At 37.6% G+C, this 27,850-nt stretch overlaps 1 long non-coding RNA gene across 1 annotated transcript in view; it reads right to left on the bottom strand.

Annotated features, from left to right (window-relative positions):
- Positions 1-1,544: 1,544 nt before the first annotated feature.
- Positions 1,545-27,850, bottom strand: part of LOC103216945 (uncharacterized) — a 535,367-nt gene continuing 509,061 nt past the window's right edge. The window contains exon 6 of the long non-coding RNA XR_005237034.2: positions 1,545-1,649. This is a non-coding gene — a long non-coding RNA (uncharacterized lncRNA). The remainder of the gene's footprint in view (positions 1,650-27,850) is intronic.

Raw genomic sequence — 27,850 nt, 5'->3', positions numbered from 1 at the left:
TTGCTAATGAAGTTTCCACAGGCATTATCGTTGATAACATCTTATCAGGAAACAGGGTTTAAGAGCAGATAACCTGTCTGACCAAAATTTATCAGGTGGGAATTTTCCTCGTTCTAATAAGCCTGGGAGGGCTACAGGAGACTGGGGCTTATTTCATCCCTTAGACTTCGACCATAAAAGACAGCACACGCTTCCCAAGGGGCTGTTTATAGGCCTGCCTTCAGGGCGTATTCTCTTTCTCCGGGATGTTCCTTGCTGACAAAAAGAATTCAGTGGTATTTCTCCTATTTGCTTATGAAAGAGGAGGAATAGAGTTCTGTTCCCTCCGGCTCACTGTTGGCCAGTTCAAAGTTACCTCTCTTGTTCCCTGAACATCCCTGTTATCCTGTTCTTTTTTAAAGATGCCCAGATTTCGTATTGTTCAAACACACATGCTCTACAAACAATTTGTGCAGTTGATACAATCACAGGGTCCTGAGGTGACATTCATCCTCCTCAGTTTAAGAAGATGACAGGATTAAGAGATTAAAGTAAAGACAGGCATAGGAAAACACAAGGGTATTGATTGAGGAAATGATAAGTGTCCATGAAATCTTCACAATTTATGTTCAGAGATTACAGTAAAGACAGGTGTAAGAAATTATAAAAGTATCAATTTGGGGAACTAATAAATGTCCATGAAATCTTCACAATTTATGTTCTTCTGCCGCAACTTTAGCCGGTCCCTCCATTTGGGGTCCCTGACTTCCTGCCACAACACACCAACAAAATTGAGTGTGTTCCAGAGTCTGTTACAAGTTGGAAGGCTTTTATGGAAAAGTTTAGAGAAAAGGAAGTGGATTCCTCATGCTAGAGTTGTCCCTTTCATTGGAGAGTATGATACAGAGGTTACAATCTGAGGCTACAGATTACAACAAAGAGGCTAAAATGTTTTACATGCAAAACAATCAGTAAAACTTCATGAATCAGAAAAACTTCATGATTCAGAAATAAGTCAATCTCCTTTTTTCTTTTCTTTTCTTTCTTTCTTTCTTTTTTTTTTTGTATTTTGTTTTTGAGATGGAGTCACACTCTGTCACCCAGGTGGAGTGCAGTGGCATGATCTCAGCTCACTGCAACCTCCACCTGCCAGGTGCAAGCAATTCTGCCTCAGCCTCCCAAGTAGCTGGGACTAGAAGTGCGCACCGCCACGCCCAGCTAATTTTTGTATTTTTAGTAGAGATGGGGTTCCACCATGTTGGTCAGGCTGGTCTCAAACTCCTGACCTTGTGATCTGCCTGCCTTGGCCTCCCAAAGTACTGGGATTACAGGCGTGAGCCACTGTGCTCAGCCTGTCAATCTCCTTTTCAATGTCAGTAAGTTATGTCTTAATCAGTATGTCAAGTTTGAGGAACTCATGATAATAGTTGAGGAATTCATGTTATGATTTTTACTCAGGAATAGTATGTGAGCCAGGAATCATAAAACCTCCCCTGGGCAAGTCACATTCATATACAGATGACTAGTGGGTGGGTGGCAGGCTGGAGAAGCACACTCTTACCCTCGGCATGTGGATTTGGAAGTCTGCCAAATGTGACCTGTAGATTATCACTTGCAGAATGGCAGCCACGACTGTAAGTCTCATTATCATGTTCCAGGCAGGAGGAAGGCTAAAAGAAAACAGTAAGGAGAAATGAGGTATATGCCAGCTGATTTCTCATCTTTTTCTGGAATGCAATAGCTTTCCCAAAGGCTCTAACCACTATTTTCATTTATATTTCACCTTCCAGAATGGAATCTCATGGCCAACCCTTGCTGTAGGATAGCGTCTAGAAAAATCATGATTGTATTCATACACATTACCTTTTCCCAAATGAAAGAAGAGTAGAATGGCTATAGGGAAGGCAATTATCGGTAACCTTTGGAGAGAGAAGGAACTTTCCATATATAGATGACTAGTGGGTGAGTGGCAGGCTGGAGAAGCACACTTTTATGCTGCAGAGAAGGCTCTTCATTGTCTGGTCTTAGGAGCTTAAATTTACCCACCTTTCACAAAAGAGGCCATTTTGTGTGGCTGCTGTCACAAGTACTTCCCTGTACCTATTTCCCATTGTTCACCTAGAAGATTATTTGTCATCAAGACTCAGATGAGATGTCATCACATCCACATGGAAGCCTTATCCTTCTCCAACAGAAAAAGAATCTGTTGAATGTCTACTAGAAATTGAGCTCACTGAAGGCAATAGCTCCACCTTCTTTGTATTTTCAACCCTTAGGCTAATGCCTTGGTGGCTTACTTAATTTATATACCATGTGTGGAGTGCAGATATTACACATTTCCAGTTAAGGTGCATGAATGATTGGTTGTCTCATATAATTTCTTAGGGTTAACTATAAAAAGGATCCAAATATTTTTTGCTAGTTTTGGAACAGTTCAAATACACGGAAGAGTGAGAACCTGTGCTTTGGTATTGTAAACCAGAAAGCACAATACGCAAAATCGAATGTCCTTTTGCAGAATGAAACCCAATCAAATATACAGAAAGACTGAGTCCTAGCAATAGATTAACCAGTGGGTACATGTCACTCCTAAGGACATTCCAATGTGAGAATATTTAACTATTTTGCTGGCCAAAGAAGACTCATTTTTGCCTGAATTTGATCAATGGGCCAATAGTTTAAACATTTGGCAAAGGACAATACCTTAAAAAATATTGGTCAAAAATTATAAAATATTTTAACAATATTTACTTATATATTTCTAATTGATAAATAATATTTGCATATATATTATGAGGTACAATGTCATGTTTTGATCTCTGTGTGAAATAGTACATTAAGCTAATTAACATATCTATCACTTCATCTAGTTATCTTTTTTTTTTTGGATGTTGTAGAATACAAAAAATCAATTCTGTCAGCAATTTTGAAACACACACTAAATTATAATTAACTGTGGTCACCATAGAGTGCAATAGATACTAAAACATTTCTCCTGTCTAACTGAAGCTGATCAATATCTCCTTTTTCCCCCATGCATCCCCAAAACCCTCAGCCACTGGTAAAATCCTTTCTATTCTCTCTTTCTATGAGATTGACTTTTTAGATTCCACATATGAGATTTTATAGTACTTGTTGATATGGTTTAGCTGTGTCCCCACCCAAATCTCATTTTGAATTGTAGCTCCCATAATCCCTGCATGTTGTGGGAGGTAACCTGGGAAGTAATTGAATCATGGGGATGGGTTTTTCCCATGCTGTTTTTGTGATAGTGAATAAATCTCATGAGAACTGATGGGTTTTATAAAGGGCAGTTCCCTTGCACATGCTCTTCTTGCCTGCCACCATGGAAAGGGTGCCTTTGCTCCTCCTTTGCCTTTCACTATGATTGTGAGGTCTCATGCGGAACTGTGAATCCATTAGAACTATTTTTCTTTATAAATTACCCAGTCTCAGGTATTTCCTCATAGCAGTATGAAAATGGACGAATATGCTTGTCTTTCTGTACCTGGCTTATTTAACTTAGCATAACGTCCTCCAGGTTCATCCATGTTGTTGCAAATGACAGCATTTTCTGCCTTTTTATGGTTTCATTGTGTGGTACACACATTTTCTTTCTATATCCATTTATTTGTTTTTTGAGATAGAGTTTCACTTGTATTGCCCAGGCTGGAGTTCAGTGGCGTGATTTTGGCTCACTGCAACCTCTGCCTCCTGGGTTCAAGCGATTCTCCCACCTCAGCCTCCCGAGTAGCTGGGATTACAGGCATGCACCATCAGGCCTGTCTAATTTTATATTTTTGGTAAAGAGAGGCTGGTCTCGAACTCCCGACCTCAGGTGATCCACCCATCTCGGCCTCCCAAAGTGCTGGGATTACAGGCATGAGCCTCCGTGCCCAGCCTATATATCCATTTCTTGATGAATAATTAGGTTGTTTCCATATCTTGGCCATCGTCAATAAAGGCACAATGAACATAGGAGTGCAAACATCTCTTTAACAAACATATTTCACTTCCTTTGAATATATAATCAGAAATGAGATTTCTGGATTATATAGAAAATTTTACTTTCAGTTTTTTGAAAAAACTTCACTCTATTTTGCAAAATGGCTGTATAATTTACACTTTTACCAACAATGCACCAAGGTTTCCTTTTTTCCACATCTTCACCAATGCTTTATAGTTTTCTTTTAGAATATAGCCCTTCTAGTATGTGTGAGGTGATATGTAATTATGGTTTTAATTTGTATTTCTCTGATGATTAACAATGTAGAACATTTAAAAATATATATTCTTTGGCCATTTTATTATATGTCTTCTTTTAAGAAATGTCTCTTTGGGTCCTTTGCCAATTTTCTAGTCAGCTATTTTCCTGCTATTGAGTTATTTGATTTCCTTGTACCTTTTTGGACATTACCTTTATACGAGTTGTATGATTTGCAAATATTCTCTCTCTCAGTCTGTGGGTTGTTTCTTCACTGTGTTGCTTCCTTTGCCATGCATAAGCTTTTTAATTTGCTATAATTCCATTTATGTATTTTTGCCATTGTTGTCGTGCTTCTGGAGGCCTTTCCAATAAATTATTGCCCAGACCAATGTCATGTAGTGCTTCCGCTATGTTTTCTTTTAGCAGCTTTATAGCTGCAGGTTTTATGTTTAAATCTTTAAATTTTGGGGGGTTTATTTTCACATATAATGTGAGATAAGAGTCCAATTTCATTCTTCTGAATTTGAATATTCATTTGTCCTGATACCATATATTGAAGAGACAGTCCTTTTCCCATTGTGTGTTGCCAGCACCTTTGTCAAAAATCAATTTGTTGAAAATATCTAGATTTATTTCTGGGTTTCTATTCAGTTCCATTTGTCAATATTTCTGTTTTTATGCCAGTGCCATGCTATTTTGATTACAATGACTTTAACATATATTTTTGGATAAGGTGGTATGATGCTTCCAGCTCTGTTCTTTTTGCTCAAGATTGCTTTAGCTACTTGAGGTCTGTTTTGGTTTCATACAAATTTTAGCATTTTCTTTTCTATTTCTGTGAAAAATGACACTGGAATTTTGATAGGGGTTACATTCAATCTGCACATTGCTTTGGGTTTTGTACATTTTAACAATATTAATTATTCTAATCCTTGACCACAAAATATCTTTCTACTTATTTGTGTCTTTAATTGTTTTTTCATCAATGTTTTGCAGTTTTCAGTCTACAGGTCTTTCATCTCCTTGGTTACATTTACTCCTAAGTAATGTTTTTGGTGCTATTTTAAAATGAGATTGTTTCTTTAATTTATTTTGTAGATAGTTTGTTGTTAGTGTATAGAAATTCTACTAATTTTTGTATGTTGATTTTGTAACCTGCCTCTTTACTGAATTTGTTTACCAGTTTTGGCAGGATTTTTGGTGAGTCCCTATGGCTTTCTCTATATAAAATCATGTGATCAGCAAAGAGAGACAATTTGACTTCTTTCTTTTCTGTTTGAGTGTCTTGTATTTTTCTTGCCCAATTTAGCTAGCTGGAACTTACAGTACTATGTTGAAGACTAGTGATTAGAGTGGGCATCCTTTTCTTATTTCTCATCTTAGATGAAAAGCTTTCAACTTTTCACCATTGAGTGTAATGTTAATTGTGAACTTGTCATTTATGGTCTTTATCATGTTGAGGTACATTTCTTCTGTATCTGTTTTGTTGAGAAGTTGTATCAAGAATGAATGTTAAATTTTCCAAATGACTTTATTGCATATATTGAGATGCCCATACAGTTTTTGTCTTTTATTTTGCTAATGTGTTGTATCAAGTATATGAATTGTATGTGTTGAATCATCCTTGCATCTCTGGGATATACTTCACTTGATCATGGTGAATGATCACTTTAATGTGCTGTTGAATTCAGTTTGATAGTATTTTATTGGAGATTTTTATAATATGCTCATCAGAAACATTGGCCAGTAATTTTCTTTTCTTGTAATGTCCTTCTCTGGCTTTAGTATCAGGGCACTGCTGGCCTCATATAATTAGTTTGAAAGTATTCTCTCCTTTTTAATATATTTAAGATGAAGTCTTACCAGTCTCATCTACAACATTGATAGACAATCTCATAAATCATCTATAAAAATATTTATTTTTACTTAATGTAGAATCCTGGTGAAATCTCTAAAAGCAATCATGTGTTTGTAAATCAAATATCTGTGTCAGTGAATTAGCTTATCCACTATAGAGAATTGTTGTATATAAGACAATTAAATTTTGGAGAACATTTGCCAAATAACATGGCATATGATAGGGGTTTAAAAATAATTTTCATAGAATGCATAACTAAATGAAATAATGACTGTGATGTTTTTAAAAGCAAGGTCAGTCATACACTAACTTTACAGAGCATATGATTTCAAGAGTACTTGTGTGTTTATTTACTATATTAATGAGTAAATAAATGCATTTTTAAAAGATTTAACCCTATGATTGGTTATATACTAACTAACCTCACATAAATTCATGATATTTGTGATAGTTTAAACTGTAGCTTCACTTATTTATGTCCCTGGGCGACTATACTCTGTCATGCCTCACTGTGGGTGACTATGCTGTCCTGATCTCTTGACTTTGGCCTCAGCTTTTTTAAAAATCTGCTTTGGTCAGTGGCATGAAGGCAGAAGTGACAATATTCCAGTTCTGAGTCTATGCCATAAAAGCTTGGTATGTTTCCCCTATATTTTCTGTACTTCTGATACTTACATAAAAGAAAAACATACAAGAAAACTTAACTAAGATATAGAGATTTGGTCAATTTAAGATAAGCATGTCTTTTTTTAAAAAAATTAGATTTTAATAAAACTCCAGTAACATTAAAAAAAAAATCCATACATAAAGATTGAAACTCTAGCTCCATTAAAGTGCTAATAAAACTTTTAATAATTTTGTTTCCTATTGAAATTTTTTTGTGAGGCTTTTTATATGAATCTTATTATTTGACAACCAAGATATTGTGAAAAAAATAATTTTAGAGCATACATAAAAAAATAATGAATTTAATTTATCTTACATTTTTTCACGCTAAAAATATCAAAGTCCTCTAAATATTCTATATTCTTGCAAGGGAAGGACAATCATTCCTCTAACAAAAAAGAATATTTTTCCATTGACCACTTTTAATCAAAAACAATTTAACTCTCTCGCTCCTGTTCTGGCCATATGAAGTGCTGGCTTCCCCTTCAACTTTCACCACAATTGTAAGTTTCCTGAGGCCTTCTCAGAAGCTGAACAGATGCATCACACTTCCTGTACAGCCTGCAAAACCATGAGTCAATTAAACCTCCTTTCTTTATAAATCACCCAGTTTCAGGTATTTCTTCAGAGTGATATAAGAACAGACTAATACAGAAAATTGCTACTGAGGAATGGAGCTTTGTTATAAAGGTACTTGCAAATGTGGAAATGACTTTGGACCTGGATAACAGACAGACAGTGGAATGATTCAGAGGGCTCAGAAGAAGACAGGAAGATTAGGGAAGGTTTGGAACTTCCTAATGACTTGTGGAGTGGTTGTGACCAAAATACTGATAGTGGTCTGGACAATGAAGTCCAGGTTGAGGATGTCTTAAATGGAAATGAAGAACTTATTGGGAACTGGAGCAAAGGTAACTTTTGTTGTGCCCTAGTGAATAACCTGGCTGCAGTTTGCCCTTGCCCTAGGTAATCTGTGGAACTTTGAATTTGAGAATGATTATTTATAGTATCTGGCAGAAGAAATTTCTAAGCAGGAAAGTATTCAAGACTTGGCACACCTGCTTCTAAAAGGTTATGTTCATATGCATGAGCAAAAAAACCCATAAAACTGAAACTTACATTTAAAGGGTAAGCAAAGTATAAAAGTTTGGAAAATTTTCAGCCCAGGCATGTGGTAGAAAAAAAATGCCCATTTTCAGGGGAAGAATTTAAGCAGATTGCAGAAATTTGTATAAGTAAAGAGGAGCCAAGTGCTAATAGCCAACACAATGCAGAAAAGGCCTCAAAGCCATTTCAGAAACATTCAAGAAGATCCTCTCATCACAGGCTTGAAGGCCTAGGAGAAAGAATGATTTCATGGGCCAGATCCAGGTCCTTACTGCTCTGCACAACCTCTGAACACTGCTCCCTACATCCTGGCCACCCCAACTACAGCCATGGCTAAAAGGCTAGTTACAATTTCATCCACTGCTTCAGAGTGTTCAAGACATAAGCCTTGGCATCTTCCATGTGGTGTTTATCCTACAGGTGCACAGAGTGCAAGAGTTGAAGCTTGGGAACCTCTGTCTAGATTTGAGAGGATGTATGGAAAAGACTATATGTCCTGGCAGAAGCCAGCTGCAGGGGTGGAGCCCTCATGGAAAACCTGTACTAGGGCAGTGCAAAGGGGAAATGTTGAGCTGGAGTCTCCACACACAGTTCCCACTGGGACACTGCCTAGTGGAGTTGTGAGAAAAGGGCCATCATCCTTCAGACCACAGAATGAGGTGGATTCACTGGCAGCTTGCACCTTGTGGCTGGAAAAGCTATAGGTACTCAGTGCCAGCCCATGAGAGGAGACACAGGAACTGAACCCTGTATAGCCACAGGACTGGAGCTGCTGAAGGCTTTGAGAGCCCACCCATTGCATCAGTGTGCCCTGTATGTGGGACATGGAGTGAAAGGAGATTATTCTGGAGCTTTCATATTTAATGACTGCCCTGCTGGGTTTTAGACTTGCATGGGGCCTGCAGTTCAGTTCCTTTCTTTCGGCCAATTGCTTTATTTTGGATTAGTAGTATTTATCCAATGCCTATACTCCCATTGTATCTTGGAAGTAACTAACTTTTTTAAAAAATTTTTTTCGTAGGTTTATAGGTGGGAGGCACTTGCCTTGTCTCAGATGAGACTTTGGACTTTTGAGTTAATGATGGAATGAGTTAAGACTTTAGGAGACTGTTGGGAAGGAATGATTGTATTGTGAAAAATGAGAAGGGCATGAGATTTGGGAGGGGTTGGGGCAGAATGATATGGTTTTGATCTCTATTCTTCCTCAAAATCTCATGTTGAATTGTAATTCCCAATGTTGAAGGTTGGGCCTGTAGGAGGTGATTGGATCATGGAGGTGGTCCTTTATAAATGGTTTAGCACCATCTTCTTGGTGCTATTCTTGTGATAGAGTTTTCATAAGATCTGCTTGTTTAAAAGTGGGTAGCAACTTTCCCTCTGTCTTCCTCCTGCTCTGGCTATGTGAATTTCTGGCTCCCCGTGTATTTTCTGTCATGATTGTAAGTTTTCTGAGACTTCTTCAGAAGCCAAGCAGATGCCAGCATAGTGTGTCTGTATACCCTGTGGAACCATGAGCCAATTAAGCCTCTTTTCTTTATTGAAATATATACATACACACACACACACACACACATATATATATAAAATATCTTTTGAGATGGAGTCTTGCTCTGTCACCCTGGCTGGAGTGCAATGACATGATCCCACTCACTGCATGCAACCTCTGCCTCCCGGGTTCAAGCGATTCTCCTGCTTCAGGCTCCTGAGTAGCTGGAGTTACAGGCACCTGCCAGCACGCCCAGCTACTATTTGTATTTTTTAGTAGAGATGGGGTTTCACCATGTTGGTCAGGCTGGTCTAACTCCTGACCTCAGGTGATCCACCCACCTTGGCCTCCCAAATTGCTGGGATTACTGGTGTGAGCACTGTGCCCAGCCAAAAAAATAATAATTTAAAGGGAATGGAATTAGCATTCCATGAGACAAATGCAATACATACATTGTTCATACTTATAAATTAGGAAGAAAAGGATAATTAAATGCTAAAATAATTTTAAACATCCAGAAAGCATGTAGTCTCTGTCATGAAGATGTTAGAAAGAGAAAGGGGTTAAGAATAAACAATTCTGGTCAAGAATAAACAATTCTTGGAATCGTCAACCTGTGTTTAGAAGATGGAACATGAAGAAGGTATTAATATTTTGGTACTGGCCTAGGATAAGAAAATCTCTAGTCCAAGAAGTTTACGATAGTGTGGCATATGTTCTACATCCCCAGATGTTGACAGGGATAAACTTTCAGCTGTTATGCCATGTCCCATTGTGTAGAGACAAGATGATTCCAGGTGACGCAAAGATGTAGCCTTAAAGAATGTTGAACTACATAATTGAAGAAGTTATGCTCTCATACTTTTTTTGAACTATAATACCCTGAAAAGAAAATGGAAAAATTCTAGGATTACAACTCTGAATACTTACAGAGTTGTAATCATTGACAACGATAATCGACAAATTGAGAGCAGTAATGTCGTCACCTCCTGGTAAGCTTCAGTTTGTTTCTCCTCTCCATCTTTAATTTTTTTTTCTCTTTTTCATAGTTAACCATTCACTTCACTTCTAAAACCACAAATTCGCATTTCCTGTTTTTGAATTCCCTGTACATTCAATTATAAAGTATGCATTTGTGTCTGGCTTCTTTCACACCACATCATGTAGGTCCCTTCAATTATCTTCTGGCCCAGTCCTCAGACTCTTGCCTGAGATCAAGAGTATTCAGTGAAGAATAACAAAACATTTTTAAATAAACTGTTTCACAAACAATTTGTCCAGAATCTTCTGCAGGGATGACTGATCAGCAGTGTTGAAGGAGGTGTGCTTGTGGCACCAGAAGCAGTGAGGGTGGTACTAGGACAGGCAAAACAAGAATATTTTCAACTTTGGAGGTATTAACTCTATAACTGGTCACTTGGGAGAGGTCATCACAGTGAGCCAAAGCCAGAGACGGGAAAGCAGTGTATGCCATGAATTGGTAAGATGGTTGACCTCTTGGGAGTTCTAAGAACTCTCTGGAGGAATTTGAAGGAAATGGAGTTTCTTTAGATCTGAGCCACAGAAACATAATATTATTTACTGTTTTTATATTATATATAAATATGTTACATATATTTTACACACATGCATGCACACACACACACAAGGCTGGAACTGCTTTGGAAATAGTTATGTATGCTTTTGAGATTTGGAGATCTAGGGTAAGGGTCTAGCAGTTGAGAACAATAAATGTAAATGCTTTCTCAAAAAAAAAAGTGTTTTTCTTTTTTTTAATCTCACAAACTTATGCTTCTGTATTGGTATGCTAATGATACAAAAAATTGAAATTTTTGTTTAACATATATATACTGATTTTCATGTATATGCTACCAATATTTTGATAATAAATTTTTAAAGTCACTCCTGTATTTGCTTTATACCCGGGTTATTTAAAACAAAGGTTTAAAAGTGGATAAAAGGCCAGACAAGGTGGCACACACCCGTAACCTCAGCACTTTGGGAGGCTGAGGTCAGGGGTTCGAGACCAGCCTGGCCAACATGGTGAAACCCTGTCTTTACTAAAAATACAAAAATTAGCCCTGCATGGTGGTACATGCCTGTAGTCCCAGCTACTTGGGAGGCAGAGGCGAGATAATCGCTTGAACCTGGGAGGCAGAAGTTGCAGTGAGCCAAGATGGCGCCACTGCACTCCAGCCTAAATGACAGAGTGAAACTCAGTCTCAGAAAAAAAAAAAGAAAAAAGAAAAGAAAAGAAAAGAAAAAAAGTGTTTAAAAGTATCACAAACTGAACTGATGTCTTTCTATTGTTTCTCATAATATCTTAGCAACTAAGACCACTGAAACTTATTTTTCTATTGCAAATTTTCTAGCATTGAAAATGTGTTTTATATGTAAAGAGAAATATAAGAAAGGAAGTAAAACAGCTTACCATAAGAAAGGGGTTTTTTTTTTAGCCCAGATTTTGCATTTCCTTGTATCTTTAAAGCTACATAAACTGATCATTACTAAGACAATTCACTTAGAGACTAGATGTTAATAACAAGAGCATTTGCTTAATATTCTTGGTGATTAAGTTTCACATCCTTAAGTCTTTATCGAAAAATACCTTTATTCCCTTAATTTCTCTAAGAACAAAACTAATATGATCACAAAATATAAAATGAAAATTGTGATGGGCTGTTCAAAAAATTGATAAGACGTCAAACTCACTTCAGAAAAAGAAAGCACAGCAGCAGCAGAACCATTACAAACACTATTCAATTTTAAATTTGATTTTCAAGATAATGCAAGTCAAACCATTTGCCCAAATATGTAACAACTACACACAATAAAACTCATATAGTTATCCTATAGTACTCACATCAGTCCCTTCCACAAACATGCTCCCCAGGTTGCTATAAAACAAAAGACCCAAAATAGTTTAAGAAGGGAAAAATTTCAGAGAGATATTTGAAAAACAGTATAGCAATAGATTTTTCTTTTGATTTGCTGACTCGAAATTAGAGATACGATTTCAAACTATGGAAACTGCATCAAATTGTACCAGAACGGGCAAATGTGTATATACTGAGAAATCTGTACATAGCCTTTGTTGCTCTGGAGGGAAGTTCAAGGAATCCTTACTTTTATGATGGCAAAGAAGCTAAAAATCTTGACCCACAGTCACTTTAACACACAATAGAAATGTTTGCTGTGGCATGCTCTAAGCTGCACCCTTTGTCCCAGCATAGTTTTGACAGGTCATTGCATTCTCAAAAAGTGGCTACAAAGTATTAAGTTAAATTAATATGATTAAGCTTTGTCTCATACAATTCTCCAACTGTTTCACATCTGTTAATCAGGTCTATCCCTATAGGATTAAATATTATTGGAAAACAAAACCTACATTTTTTTGTTGTTTGTTTCTTAGATGCATTCTGGCTCTATTGCCCAGGTTGGATAGCAGTGGCACAATCTCGGCTCATGCAACCTCCATGTCCCAGATTCAAGCCATTCTCATGCCTCAGCCTCCCAAGTAGCTGGAATTATAGGTGCCCGTCACCACGCCTGGCTAATTTTTGTAGTTTTCATAGAGATGAGGTTTTGCCATGTTGGCCAGGCTGGTTTTGATCTCCTGACCTCAGATGATCTGCCTGTCTCAGCCTCCCAAAGTGCTGGGATTACAGGCGTGAGCCACCATGCCTGGACAACAAGACCTAAATTTTTAATATTTCTAATTACCTTTGATGAGATACATAGAACATAACTAATCTCTCTCTTCTCCTTTGTTTGACAATTTTTCATAATCTGATTATAATAGTATTGGTAATTATAGAAAATGAAGAAAGCATAGAACAACAGGAGAAAAATATATATATATTGCCTGTAATTTCACTATCCAGAGAAAGCCCCTGTTAACATATTGGGGCAATTTATCCCACTTCCACCCCTACATCTTTGGCACTTCTAAATAAAGCATAGGCTTAAAAATTCTATTTGTTTGTTGTTTCTATATAATTGGAATCATTCTAACTTTTTGACACATCATTAAATGTTCTTTGTTACCATGATAGTATGGCTACATAATTATCCATTTGTGGCAGAGTTAGCTAGCTCTTTATTAAAGATTGACACTACTCTTGCATGGCATACAGACCCAGAAACAACCACATTTTTCAGCCCTTTTAAAATCTAAATTATGTCATGTGATTGCACTTTGACTAACAAAGTATGTACAAAAATGTTTAGTCCATTTATATTTTAAGTACATAAGAACTTCTTTCACAAATTTCTACTTTTTCTTATTTCCTTATCTGCCAAATTGACATCAATGCCAAGAGATACCTGGGAAACCACATGTTATGAATGCCAGGGCTCTCATCTGGCTAGATCCCTGAATGATTGCATAGAGTAGATTGCTTTACTCCTGCCTCACTTGCTGTTTATATACTATGTAAGGAAAAAAAAATGCTTTCCACTCTGTTAAACCAGTAAAATTTAAGGTTTATTGTTAGAGTAGCAAACGTAACCTTAAAGAAAACCCTATAATCTATAAATAAGTCATAACTATTATTGAATGGTTTTCAAAATTTTATCCAGTAATTACGATATTTGGAAATAAATGTACATACACTACATCTTCAGGACAAATTCATAGAAACTATATTGTTGGGTTTCAGTGAAGGAACACTATGACTCCTGGTACAGACAGCCCCTGAAGTAAATATAAAAGTTAAAAAACAAAAGATTTGAAACAATGTATGCTTCAAAAAATTGTGTATAAGAATTCCTGGTTCCTTGGATTCTCAACCTTCCCCAATTTCCTTCCAAATATTGTTTTTTTTTTGAAAAATATTGTTTTTATTTCTTGAATTATACCAGTGGTTGTATATTTTTTTTCTTTTTGTTCTTCCTTTTCATTATAACTGTGTATGTTTCCCATTTATATTTAGTTATAAGACTAATATCATTACCATTCATGCCCTGATTCAAACTAGACCAAGACTGCCAGTAGGTAAATATAATCACTCATAAGCCTGTGTGTTAGAGTTGCTTTTGTTGCTGTAGAAGATTTAGCATGCCATTAGGAACTTTAGCACCGCGGTTTTTTGTTTTTTTTTTTTTAAATGGCCTGTTCTTACCATTTCTGGGGTCTACCCATTAGTCTAGACTTGAGTCAAAGTGCTTGATCTCTACCTAGCTCATCTATTGGGATTGAAGTCCTCATCTGAACAGGCCTCTGAGATGATGTTCTGACAATTTGACTGGTACTTCTAGCCCATCTTTCTAGTAACCCTTTTTAGATACTATGGCATGCACTCCTGGTAATTTACTTTGTTTTCAGCGACTCCTGCATCATTGCAAGTCTAGTCACTACTTGGAGACATCTGGTGTTTTTATATTCATTAATTTATTAATTTATTCTCAAAGTAAATGCTTATGGGGTGCCTCCTATAGTCAGACTTGTAAGAAACATTAGTGTTACATTGGTAAATAAAAAGGCATGGTTCCTCCCCTCATAAAGCCTAGAGTCTAGTATATGTGAAAAGAGAAGGAGCAAATAGATAGTGAGAGGAACGTATGAATAAGAAAACACGTCAGTAAATGTATAATTGTTGAAAACAAAAACTAGATAAGTTAAGAGGTTGATTTTATCCAGGCTATTAAATTAGAGTGCCCCCAGATTCAAAGATCAGAGTGTTTCACCAAGGTGGTTTTGCCTTAGATTTTTATCAGGAGAGAGAGAGAACTTGCAGACAGGGTGGTTTAAAGTCCAGGTTGTTTTGTAGGCAGGGGAAGCCGAAGTTAGTTATTTGAACAGGACATGTTTTTCTTTGTGGACGGCTAGTTTTAAGACAGTTAGTTTAGAATAAACAGTTCTAATCTTAGCAATCAATCATGACCAACAGTTCTGATTTTAGCTAAGCAATCATGAGACAAAAAACAGGAAGTTGACGGAGGTTCTCTGTCTGGCTTATCCACAAAAAAACATGGAAGAGTTAAGGAAACTGTCAAGGCCAGTACAGGTGAAATAAGTACAAGGAAGAGAGACAAGAGAAGTCAGGAAAAGGTAGTGAGGTGTTTTTTTTTTAATTAATTTTTGTTTTGTTTTGTTTTTGAGACGGAATCTCGCTCTGTTGCCCAGGCTGGAGTGCAGTGGCGTGATCTCGGCTCACTGCAAGCTCCGCCTCCCGGGTTCCCGCCATTCTCCTGCCTCAGCCTCCGGAGAAGCTGGGACTACAGGCACCCGCCACCTCGCCCGGCTAATTTTTTGTATTTGTAGTAGAGACGGGATTTCACCGTGTTAACCAGCATTGTCTCGATCTCCTGACCTCGTGATCCACCCACCTCAGCCTCCCAAAGCGCTGGGATTATAGGCGTGAGCCAGTGCACCTGGCCCAGTGAGTTTTCACATTATAGTGAGGGCAGTGAGGAGTCACAGAACTATGTTGATGAAAGACGTAGTATGGTCTCAGTGATGTTTAGAAAGATCACTATAAGTGCTATTTGGAAAATTAATCAGGTCAGCAGGGGGTACAAAAATAAGAAAAGAGATTGGTGATAAAACTATTATAGTAATCCAGATAAAGAAAGATAATAGCCTGTATTAGGCTGCTTTCCATCCATAGGCTAATCAGATGCCTTGCATTTTATTTTCATAGCTGTATTGCTATATTTTTACACCTCTTTGGAGAAGAGAATTTAGAATTTTGTTCATCTCCTCTGTGCACTACACACCTATGAGGCCAGTCTTTAAGGTAAAGCTCAACTGGGCCTCAACTTCTTCCCTTTCACATCAATTATTATGGTCGCACTGTAGCTTGTAGTCACACTGAATATGGTTCCTACAGTTATCTTTCTGTACCATGTCCCACATCACTCTGCACCTGGATTTTTTTTTGTAGTAAATAAACTTTATTTATCTCTTTCTCAGTGATGACACTGTCAACAGTCATGGCCTGGCATAAGATAAGAGTTATGCATTGGGTATTTACAGTTTATGATAGTGTTTTTTCCTCCAAAAAATATAAGTACAAAAGCTAAGTAAACAATGAGGTACTGTCATTTTGGATTTATTACATGTCTTAGCTTAAAAAACTGGTCTTCAACAAATATTCAACAAATCAACCTGAATAAAATAGTCAATTAAATGCTCTAATTTATCAGAAAAATATCACTAAATTTCACCTCAAAATGTATTGCACAAGTCTTTTTTTAAAAAAGCACCCTAAAACATGGCGGGGTGCAGTGGCTCACACCTGTAATCCCAGCAATTTGGGAGGCTGAGGCAGGCAGATCACCTGAGGTCAGGAGTTCGAGACCAGCCTGACCGACATGGTGAAAACCCATCTCTACTAAAAATACAAAAATTAGCTGGGCATGGTGGCACACACCTGTAGTCCCAGCTACTCAGGAGACTGAGGCAGGAGAATCACTCGAACTCAGGAGGCGGAGGTTGCAGTGAGCCGAGATTTTGCCACTGCACTGCAGTCTGGGTAACAGAGTGAGACTCAGTCTCAAAAAAAAAAAAAAAATTACCCTAAAATAAATAGGAAAGGTAAGCAGTTCTTGAAAAAGAATGGAAGAAAAGCATATTATGTAAGCCTATAAAGAAGGTTAAGGCATTCAAAATATCTTTTAAACAACATACAATTCTTCTAAACAGAAAACTGCAGGAAAAAACTATCCCCATTTCTCCACTGATAAAATCTATTTTAAAAGGAGTCTGCAGTATATCTGTGGGCCAGATTTTTCTTGGTCTTTTGGCTTACATGAAGGACCCTGAATGATAACTTCATTCTCAAAGAGTAGCAAGTGTGGACCGTTTTCCCAGCAGCAGTCATCCAATGTCATTCTTCTTTAAGATGAAGATCGGAGCCATGACACATGCTAACAAAGCACTGGCTGATGGTTGACTCGGAAGATACCACTATGAGGTGAAGTAAACATTAGCTGGGCATCTTCTCTTTCCAAAATTTTCTGAGTCTGATCATCAGGGAACTTCAATATAGTGATTATAACTTTTGCCATGGTTTTAGTCTCCCTATCCATTATGTACTCAAGAAGCACTTTTTGCAAATACTGAAACCTGGTGGATTCTCCAAAAAGTGAGACATCAGTATGGTAGAAATTGCCACCTTTGTAAGGTGTCCCCACAGTTGTTGCATCCACATTCTTTTCATATTTCTTCTAACAGTCTTCTAAATAGTGAACCCGTTCTCTGAATTCTTGGTCTTTCAGTTTTGAATCACTGATTAATGTCATCTTCTTACACCTGGTTTATTGTGCTGGTCTTCATTAAGTCTTACACACCGGTCCTGAAATTGTTGCTATGTAAAAGGGCTCTTTCCATACCACTGTTCTTGACCCAAATAGTTTCACTCTCCCCCTACTAGCTATACAGTCAAATCCGAAGTCCTTAAAAACCCCTTCAAAAGACCCAATGTATCTTTTTATCAGTTATATAAATAACTTAGGTTAATTTAGGTCAATTTATATAAACTTAAGTTGGGTTTATTTATATAACTCTCTCTATACAGAGTTATGGGAAGTTATTATAGATTCTGTGACATAGCAATCACTAAATAAATGGTAACTACTGTTTTTAATGATAAGATTAAAATAAGTAATTGATTTAATAATGACTTTGATAATCTTATTTATTTAATAATTGATAAGATTAAAATAAGTAATTTATATAAATTTACTTAGGTTAATTTAACCCATTATTAAGTTATTTATATAGCTACAGTTATATAAATAAGCCCAACTTAGTTTTATATAATTTGTATAACTACAGTTATAAAGTTTTATATCTACAGTTATGTAAATTATATGTATGTAACCTGTCATTTATATAACTGTAACAAAAAGAGAATACCACAACCAATGTCTGCAGCAACCTCAGGCTACAGATGCTAGCTGTAGTCCCATTTTATAGATGAGAAAACTAATGTTTAGAGAGAGATTAAATAAATTAGCCAAAGCTTTCCTGTTAGTAAGTGTCTGAGCACAGGTCTGAACCTAGGTATTCTGACTGTGGAGTCCATGCTGTTATTTGCTAATATCACTTCAAAACCAAAGGACTCTGAATGTTTTTGTAATTTTAATATATTAATAACAATATTTTAAGACATTGTCTCAGTTTAATATTGCATCACTTAGTAAAATTAACTATTTCAAAATTTCTAATGTGATCATGACTATCTAGGCATAATCAAGTTTGAACTTAGTTGCAGGAAGATAGATAATATCTTGTAGTTTTTTTAGCTTGCTGTAATTTTCACATTGCTTAATGTGAAATAGTGTGCTTGGTAGTGAGACAAAAGTATTTGTCCAATCGTTTATGTAAAATAACATATTTGAAAGATAAAACTGCTGTCACATGGATTGGCACATTTGCTAGTTTAGCTTGACTTGAATTGAGTGCGGATTAACTCATTAAGCAATTCTGAACCAGAAACTCTGCTTTCACTAGCACAGAAAAACAAAATCTTACTGTTGAAAAGTTCACACTCCGTTTGGAGGAAAATAGACAAAGGGTATGTGATAAATGCTGAGATCAAGGATCAAGATTCATGCACTATGCTGAGTGCAGAGACAGAAGAAACAGAAAACTGTCCCTAATTTTGTTAAACTCTGGCTCAGTGAGTTTTAAAACAATGATTTCCCCAAACAGTCACAAGGAACATGGAACACTGTGATGAAGGACACCTGCTAACTGCTGTGGGGAACACCAAGTAGTATTAGCCACAGTCCTGCCCCCAAAAAGCTTGAACTCCAGTTGGAGAGAGAATGATGAAAAGTGTAAGATCTTAAAGTGCGAACCCAGAGGACAAACAGATCTCTCTAAGTTGAAGTGATCAGTAAAGTGCTTCAAAAACATAACAGATTCTTTACTGTCACAAAGCACGTGGAGAATTTAAGAAAGCATTTCTTTCAAAAGATTTGATTGCTAGATCGAAGAAAGAAGTAAAACCACGGCAGCATCTTCAGTGGAGGTGGGATGAGTATAACCGGAACACGGGACTCTGAAGGGCCATGTCAGGAAATGGGGTTTTAAAAATGGCTTCTGGCCATGTTGTGGGAGGCACAAAGGACCACCATGGGTCTGTGAATTGTCAAACAAATGGACACGGACTGGAAGGCCAAGGTTCTTCCCTGTGGGAATTCAAGTCAGAATTCTGACCACCAGACCTAGATATTTTCCTTGAAAGCTATTCAGCTTTAATTCCGAGGGGCATTGTGATCCATCCATCATTGCTGAGGACCTCTGCGGGTCAAAGCCTTCTGAGTACACCCCTACCTCTGCTGTTCATTAGAGTAAACATGCCACTTGCCTCTGGAAATTGAGTGCTGCCACTTTCTTTCTGCTGTCTTGAGATTAGATTTTCCCCTTTGACATCAGCAAGTCCGTTTCATAGTAGCATTTCCAACAGTCACAGCTGGTCTACAGGGAAACTGGTCTACCAGAAAAGCCTGCGGGGCCTTTCAAGAAAACGTGCTCCTCTCACTAAAGTATTGCTATAGCCTTAGTGAAGGGGGTGCCTCTGAACTCTCTCAGAAAGTGCGTATGAAAACTGATAAATCTCAAAAATGTCTATCCCTTAAGCCTTTAGATCGCTTTCCTTACTAAATTGCTGGAAAGTTCTGGGATTTCAGGCTCATTAAGTGTAGGCCACTACTGAATCCAAGTTTTAGTCAGCTATTGACAGACTATTAAGCTCTTCCAGCTGCATAAGTTACATAATAAATGAAAAATATGTTAAATACACTCATGAATATATTTAGCAGAGACACTGTATTATCTCCTTTCTCTAACTCTCTTTGATGCCATTTATACAGATATTTCCAGATTTATGTTGATACAAATTGGAAAACTCTGGCCATTATTTTAGAGTATAAATGATTTTTTCTTAGTATTTTTTTTTTTTTTTTTTTTAGATGGAGTCTTGCTCTGTTTCCTGGGCTGGAGTGCAGTGGCACGATCTCGGCTCACTGCAACCTCTGCCTTCCAGGTTCAAGTGATTCTCCTGCCTCAGCCTTCCAAGTAGCTAGGACTAGGTGCATGCTACCACACTTAGCTAATTTTTATATTTTCAGTAGAGATGGGGTTTCACCGGGCTGGTCTTGAACTCCTAACCTCAGGTGATCCACCCACCTCGGCCTCCCAAGGTGTTGCCATTGCAGGCATGAGCCACTGTAATCTTAGTCAGATTTTGAACTTTTCCTCTAGGTTCAGGCTAAAATATAATCTAGTTATGAAAGTGTCAACTAAGGGTAGTTGAAGTGTCCTCAGATAAATAAGTATCCCTTGAATGCAATTGCCAGTAGAAGTTTGCCACAGGGACCTCAAAGTAGAAAAGAAAAGCACCTTCCAATACAGAAAGGCAGGCTGCTTCCACTGACAAAGGATGCTGATGTAATTTAAGGGTTGAGGATTCTCTGTTTCATTCACTCCTAGTCTCAGGATCCTGCTTCTTCCTAATTCACACTCTTCTGTTTTTCTTGAGTGATGCTGAAAAGCTAGGAATTAACTCACACTATAATTATGCAGTCTACACAAGTAACATTTATGCTCATTTTTTGAGACTGATCCTTTAGCTATAAGATATTCTATAGGGATACTATAAAAGCTCTTTGATTCTCTGTATATTGATATGAATTTTTTTTTAAACCTGTTAGTCATTCTCTTTTTGTAAGCACCCCAATGCACTCAGTTACAAGCATTCCACCTCACAGAACTTGTGGCCTTTGAAATAATGTCCAAATGCCATTATTGAAAGAATTGCAGGGCCGGGCACAGCGGCTCACACCTGTAATCCCAGTACTTTGGGAGGCTGCAGCAGGTGGATCACCTGAGGTCAGGAGTTCGAGACCAGAATGGCCAACATGGTGAACCCCTGTCTCTACTAAAAATACAAAAATTAGCTGAGTATGCTGGCAAGCACCTGTAATACCAGCTACTCGGGAGGCTTAGGCAGGAGAATCTTCTGAACCTGGGAGGCAGAGGTTTCAGTGAGCTGAGAGCACGCCACTGCACTCCAGCCTTGGTGACAGAAGGAGACAGTCTAAACAAAAACAAAAACAAAAAAAAACAAAAACAAACAAACAAACAAGCAAAACAATAACAATAACAAAAAAGAAGAATTGCATGTTTTCCAATTCATATCAACATACATCATGCACTTGTCCTCCAAGGCACTGACCCTAGCAGGCATTTCATTACAACTAACCATATATCTGATTTGGATTAATTTGATTAATTATGATGCTACTGCATTTCATAGATTCTACTATTCCAACACTTGATAAAACTATAGAATGGCCCACTAAAGACTTAGTTATAATGCCAGTAGGGAAACAAAAAGATGGAGCTCAACATACAGGATGCAAAAATAAGTGTGAATCAAAAACCAGTAGATAGTTATTTGTTTAGTAGCCAGAATACATGGGTCAAGAAATCAAATGGCAATGGCAGAAGTGCCTCCTTTCACTGTTACACTGTCTAATTTATGACAATTTTGCTTCTTGCTCTTAGAATATTAAGCTTTGTTGATTTGGAGGTCTTGGTTCTCTAGGAAGACAGAGTACCACCAAGGGACACAGCAATTCCACTGAATTGAAAGTTGAGATTGCCACTTGGCCATTATTACCACATTGTGACACCATCTATAGGCAAAGCTGACTGAGATGACTGATTCAAATTATGGTTACACAAAGAGGCAGGAACTCAGGTGATTCTCTGTGATAATACTTAGTGCTTTCATATCCTATGGTAAAAGTGAATTAAAAACTATAGCAACAACAAAAAACAAAGGCAGAACTACCGAGTCATCCACTGCAGAAATAAAGATTTAGGTCACCTCACAAACAGAAGATCTCAACTATCTGAAATACTGACCAAGGTCAAAGGAAACATGGAATGGTTAGTGAGAGAAAGAAGTTATAAATATCAGCTATGACCTCATGACCATTACAAAAGCAGAAACCGTAGAAGAAATGAATATATTTGTGTGTATGAAATAATTTATTCATGTTTTTCTCCTTACTGTTAATATTTTATATAAAACTTATGGTTGCTATTAACTTAAAATTGAGTTATTAGGCAACAAAATATTCAGATGGAACTGTGGCTAACATCCAGAGATGAATACAAACGTTGATACTTTGTATCTCCTCATTTTAAGGAGAGACTTAGAGATTTGTTTATAACGAAGAAGTTGCATCTTGTTAAGTGGAAATAGAAAGTCATTTTTGTTGTATGGAAGTTCAAATGTGTAGAAGGATCTGAATGAATGCCAAGCAGTTGAAGAGGTGGAATGCGATTTTGTTTCTCAGGTTCAAACTCATGTTTCTATAGTTGGCTTTGTGATGCTGCAAACTTCATTTCTGCTTTGTCTTCTGGGGCTTGTTATACTGTGTAAATAGGGGCTCTTGAGGTTGACTGGAAGGCTGAAGGAGGGAGAAAAATGTTGCATCTTTCTGACTGCTCCATATGCCTGCCTATCTCATTGCAACAATCACCCTTCACTCTGGCAATGAGTAGTAGTAGTGGGTTCTTATTTGCAATTTTTTCTATTCCTCAAAAGCAGATTTACAATTCCTAAGGAGTACCAGCCCTTCATAACTGGCACCCACTCCTCAGGGTCTGGACCCCAGTTCTGCAGGGCCCCTCCTCCCAGATGCTAACCTCCATGGTTGTTTCCTGCAAGTACTTTCTCTGTGATACCATCATGTCCCCATGGAGTATTTTTAGTTGTCTAATAATTGGTTGAAAATGTATGTACAATCATCTCTGTTAAAATAACTGGTGCCATTACTTTCTTTTTTTTTTTTTTTTTTTTTTTTTTTTTTTTTTTTTTTTTTTTTTTGAGACGGAGTCTTGCTCTGTCGCCCGGGCTGGAGTGCAGTGGCCGGATCTCAGCTCACTGCAAGCTCCGCCTCCCGGGTTCACGCCATTCTCCTGCCTCAGCCTCCCGAGTAGCGGGGACTACAGGCGCCCGCCACCTCGCCCGGCTAGTTTTTTGTGTTTTTAGTAGAGACGGGGTTTCACCATGTTAGCCAGGATGGTCTCGATCTCCTGACCTCGTGATCCGCCCGTCTCGGCCTCCCAAAGTGCTGGGATTACAGGCTTGAGCCACCGCGCCCGGCCGCCATTACTTTCTTAACTCAACACTGAAAAGATATAGTAAGGTTGTTCTGCAGTAGGAAGTTACTCAAATTTTAATCCTGTCCCTTGAAACTGAGCCTTAGAATTAGCCTAGGGATTTAATGAACAAGACTAAGTAATGGCCCAATATCACCCCCATATCACCATCTTAATCAACTTTACTGCTTTTTATTATTAGGCAATTCATGAAACCTTTAGTGTATGTGTTTGGGAGGGTGGGGCAGTGATCATATCTCTTAGAAATGTACCTTGACCATAAGAAGTACTTTTTTAAAGTATAAAAGAATACTTTTTAAAAGTATTACATATTACTAGTAATACTAGACATACTAAGTATGACTTGTATTACCTACTAGTTGGAGAGCTTGGACCAGTTAACAGTCAATACATCACAGATGATGAGTGCTTGGTTTCAAACCCAGACTACCTGTGTTTGAACCATACTTCCTCCACTTCCCAATTCTGTAACTACGGGTGACTTCACCTCTCTACACCTTGTCTGTGAGATGAAGGTAATTACTGTAGCTAATGCATGACGTTGTTGTAAGGATTAGAGGAAGTAATTTATTAAAAACCTTTAGAAATGTACCTGGACCATAAGAAGTACTCAGTGCATTTTGTTTCTCTTATTGTTGGTTAGCCATGTGAATCTGTGAATCTGGAAACTCACAATACTGTACTGCTAACACATATTGGTGAAGTTGTGTGCATTTCCCATTACAGTTTGATTGAGTTCATCTAACCTGTTAGCTGCAATCTGGCAAATCATCTTTCTTCATGGAACCAAATCCACGTGTGCTTAGGATAAAGCATGCGCTGTGAACCTTAATTAGTGTCAGTAGTTCACTCTTGGTCTGTAGAAAAGGCAGTTCTTTCATTCGGGGGACATGAACTTTGATTTATTCTGCATATGAAGCATTAGTAAATCAGTAGGGAAAGCATATGAAATACAGGAAGTAATCTGATTTCTTTAAAGTATTACATCTGGATGTGTGACATGAAACTCATAACATGACCCTGGTCTATTGCTGTCAAATTCCTTGCCAAAAATGAAGTCTAGAATGGCTGACCCATCTGGGATCAGAGGGCAAGGCCAAAAGTGTGGGCCAGGGTGCAAATTTGTCTAATGTTGCCAGCAGGGCCATCCTTGGGAAGGTCATGAAAGAAAATATTCCCCAGGGCTATCCCAAGAACATCTCTTTCCTCTGCTTCTCCACTCTTTGTAACCTACCTGCCCCATTTCCACTTTTCATCTCACAAAACTCAAGCAGTAATGTGAGCAAGTGTGTGTCTCTCTTAGAAAATTGACCTCTAAACCTGATGACTTGCTGATCACTCTGATATTGTGAACACCTCTATGTGACCTCACTGTGAACATTCTTATCATAAACTTCAGATTTTTGGAAATACAAATTTAAAAAATTGAGATGGCATTTTTTAACCGTCAAATGTATAAACAATTAAAAAGATTTGTAACAACTAGAATCAGCAACCGTGTGGGAAAATGGGCTGTCTTATACATTGCTCACAGGTATGTAGAGCAGCATGAATTTTTCAAAGGTTATATGTCAATAAACAAAAATATTTAAATGTGCACAGTCCTACACTCAACATTTGCACTTCTAAAATTTGTACTAAAACAAACAAATGAAAAAGAACCAGTACTTAAGAGATTAACTCCAAGAATATTTGTTTTAAAACTTTTTGTGGCAGCAAGAATTGGGAAAATCTAATTTTCCGTAAATAAGAAGTATGCAAATATATTCTAGCCATGGAGATTTTGCAGTATTTTAGAGTTATTAAAACAGAAGGGTTCCTGAGAGGGATATGAAAATTAAGTGAAGAAAGTGAGCTGAAAACGAGAGCATATAGCATGCTACAATTTTATTTAAGGAGAAGGAGTATAAGAAAATAGCTGCATATGCTTTATTCTTTTGTGTATTTAAGTTTAGAAGCACAAAAAAGGCTATATCCATGTGTATCTTTAGTTTGGGGCCCAGATGGAAAGAGGTTTTGGAGTGACTATGAATTTTTTTATGAATTATTATGTTGTTAAGATTTATTATAATGGCCACGCTTTTATCTATAATTTTTTAAATCTAACAAAATAAATAAATAATTTATCATAACAGATAGAAGAAATTAGGCTACAAACTTTTTAAATGTCCACATCTAATCAGGAGATAATTAATGTGGAATTTGAATCCAGGGCTATGTGGTCCCAAAACTATCCTAGTTGTTTCACACACATTTCCTTGGGCCTTGTGAAATACACATTCAAGTGAACAGGTGGAATCAGCAATTTTTGGCTGAGAAAACGTTCCCAGTTTCTTTGGAAATTAAACCCCACAGGAAGCAGTTTGTTTCATGTGAGGTTTATCATACCTATTGATAAGAAAATATGCAGAACACACTAAACCTGGTCCTGGCTCTTCTGCAACATTTAACCACAATTAGAAACGTACAACAGTGTCCAAGAATATTGGCACAATACAATGGTATCATTTGGAGCAGCTAAAGGAAAACACTGCCCAGCACTAAGGAGATAAGAGGAAAAGGTACTGCTTTCTCACACTTCATTTCATTTTACAGGATCTTTTTCTTTTTCTTTTTTTTCTTTTTTGGCTTCATTTTGAGGAAAGAAAGAATGGTGCATTTGCAAGGCAGCTCAGCAGGTTGAGTCATGAGCTCTGGTAGGTGCAATACGTAAACTGCATCTAAATGCACATCTGTCAACCTTCTACATGTGGCAGTTAAAAGGAATGATAACAGATGAAGTACTGTTTATCTAGTGGTTTGTTTTTTAATGCAAATACTGTCCCGTGGAAAAAGAGGAACCCATGCAGAATGCATAAGCAGCCTGAGAAGTTGGTGAGAAAAGCAATAAACCTTGTGAAAAGTCCTGCAAGACAGCATACCCCTGGGGACCTCATCTTTGGAGCATTACTATGCTTTGTGAATTAAATCCTCTGCACAGAGCAGCCGCCTGGTGCTTCAGAGATGATTACCATCAGTCCTAGAGGCTGAGGTTTTCTGCATTATCAACCTAGCACCATGGGATCAACCTATGGAAACCATGAGGCCTTTCTGAGCTCCGGGCCAGAAGAAGTAGGCATGCCCTTTGGGTGAGGGGTGAATGCTGGCATACCAAGGTATTCTCTACTTATGACAGTCATGGGCTAAATTACGCTTACATTGATTTTTATGGTCCAGAAAGCACATAGGGCTGGGAAGACATGAAGAGAAGGGGTTGTCACAGAAATTATTCTAAAACCATGGTAGCTAAATATCAAAGCACTAAATCAAGGGCAGCAGACATCCATAATGAAGTGTTCATGGCGCCAGAGTCCAAAAATATACAGAGGACTATGCAATCCATTGTGGAAACTGCTCTACTGTGAATTCAGAATAAGAAAATGAAAGAGGCAAAATAAATCCATCAGGACTGAAGGCCCTCCGGCCCAAATGTAAAATATAAGAGATAGAATTTCATTTTCTCTGTTCCTTTAATCAAGCCAATTCACTTCCTTTTGAATCGTCATTTTATAAATTCATGTAGATATGGGATCAAAAGAAAACTGCAAAAGAAGAAAAGTCCCATCACATAAAAATAAGCTATTGCAGTTAACTTTTTCCTTAAATAATCCAGATATAGTTTATGTTGTTAGTGAGGAAATGAAATTGTTAAAGCATTAGAAAGCACAGAAAAATATCAAACCCGGCCAAATATTCGCCTCACTTAATGACAATTTTTTTAGACAATGTGTAAATGTCTTTGTTCTTGTCTTTCAGATAAAACTCTAAATGTCAACAAACATGTGTTACAGTCAGGACTTCAATAATTAAGTAACTTTTAGCCCAGTATCAAACATCATCTGTGTCCACAGTCACGTGTAATTAGATATAATTTTCATGGTTTTTCTTCCATCAAGCAACTCCTGCCCTTAAAATTATAATACATTCACACATCTCATTTTGTGTTTTAGATTAGTTTTGATTTGATTGAAAGTTCCTCATCCAACCTTTCCAACAGGGAGAATAGCCGGTGTGTCTCCCCTCCCCTCCCCTTCCCTCCCCTCCCCTCCCCTTCCCTTCCCACCTCACACAGGTACATGTACACAATGCAAAAAAGAAACCAGATCGTGAATACCCACTAGTGAACTGGTATTTGGGCAATGAAAGGAAACACGTCCTAGAGCAGGTTTGCTCTTGAATGTATTCATCTTGCAGTCCATGGAGACAATGGGGAGGAAGCTGCTTCTAAGCGTGGCGGAAGGGCAACCCAGGGAAAGAGGCTCAAAGTGCTCTCAGGATAGCAGGTCGCACAAAGCTCCTTGTTGTCCCCCTTTGCTTGAGCTGCAAAATGATCAGCAGGATTATCTGTCTGTGTTC

This window comes from Chlorocebus sabaeus, chromosome 10, assembly GCF_047675955.1.
Source record: "Chlorocebus sabaeus isolate Y175 chromosome 10, mChlSab1.0.hap1, whole genome shotgun sequence".
In the NCBI taxonomy this organism is placed as follows: Eukaryota; Metazoa; Chordata; class Mammalia; order Primates; family Cercopithecidae; genus Chlorocebus; species Chlorocebus sabaeus.
Note: the sequence above shows the minus strand (reverse complement) of the source record. Positions and strands in the feature narration are given on the sequence as shown.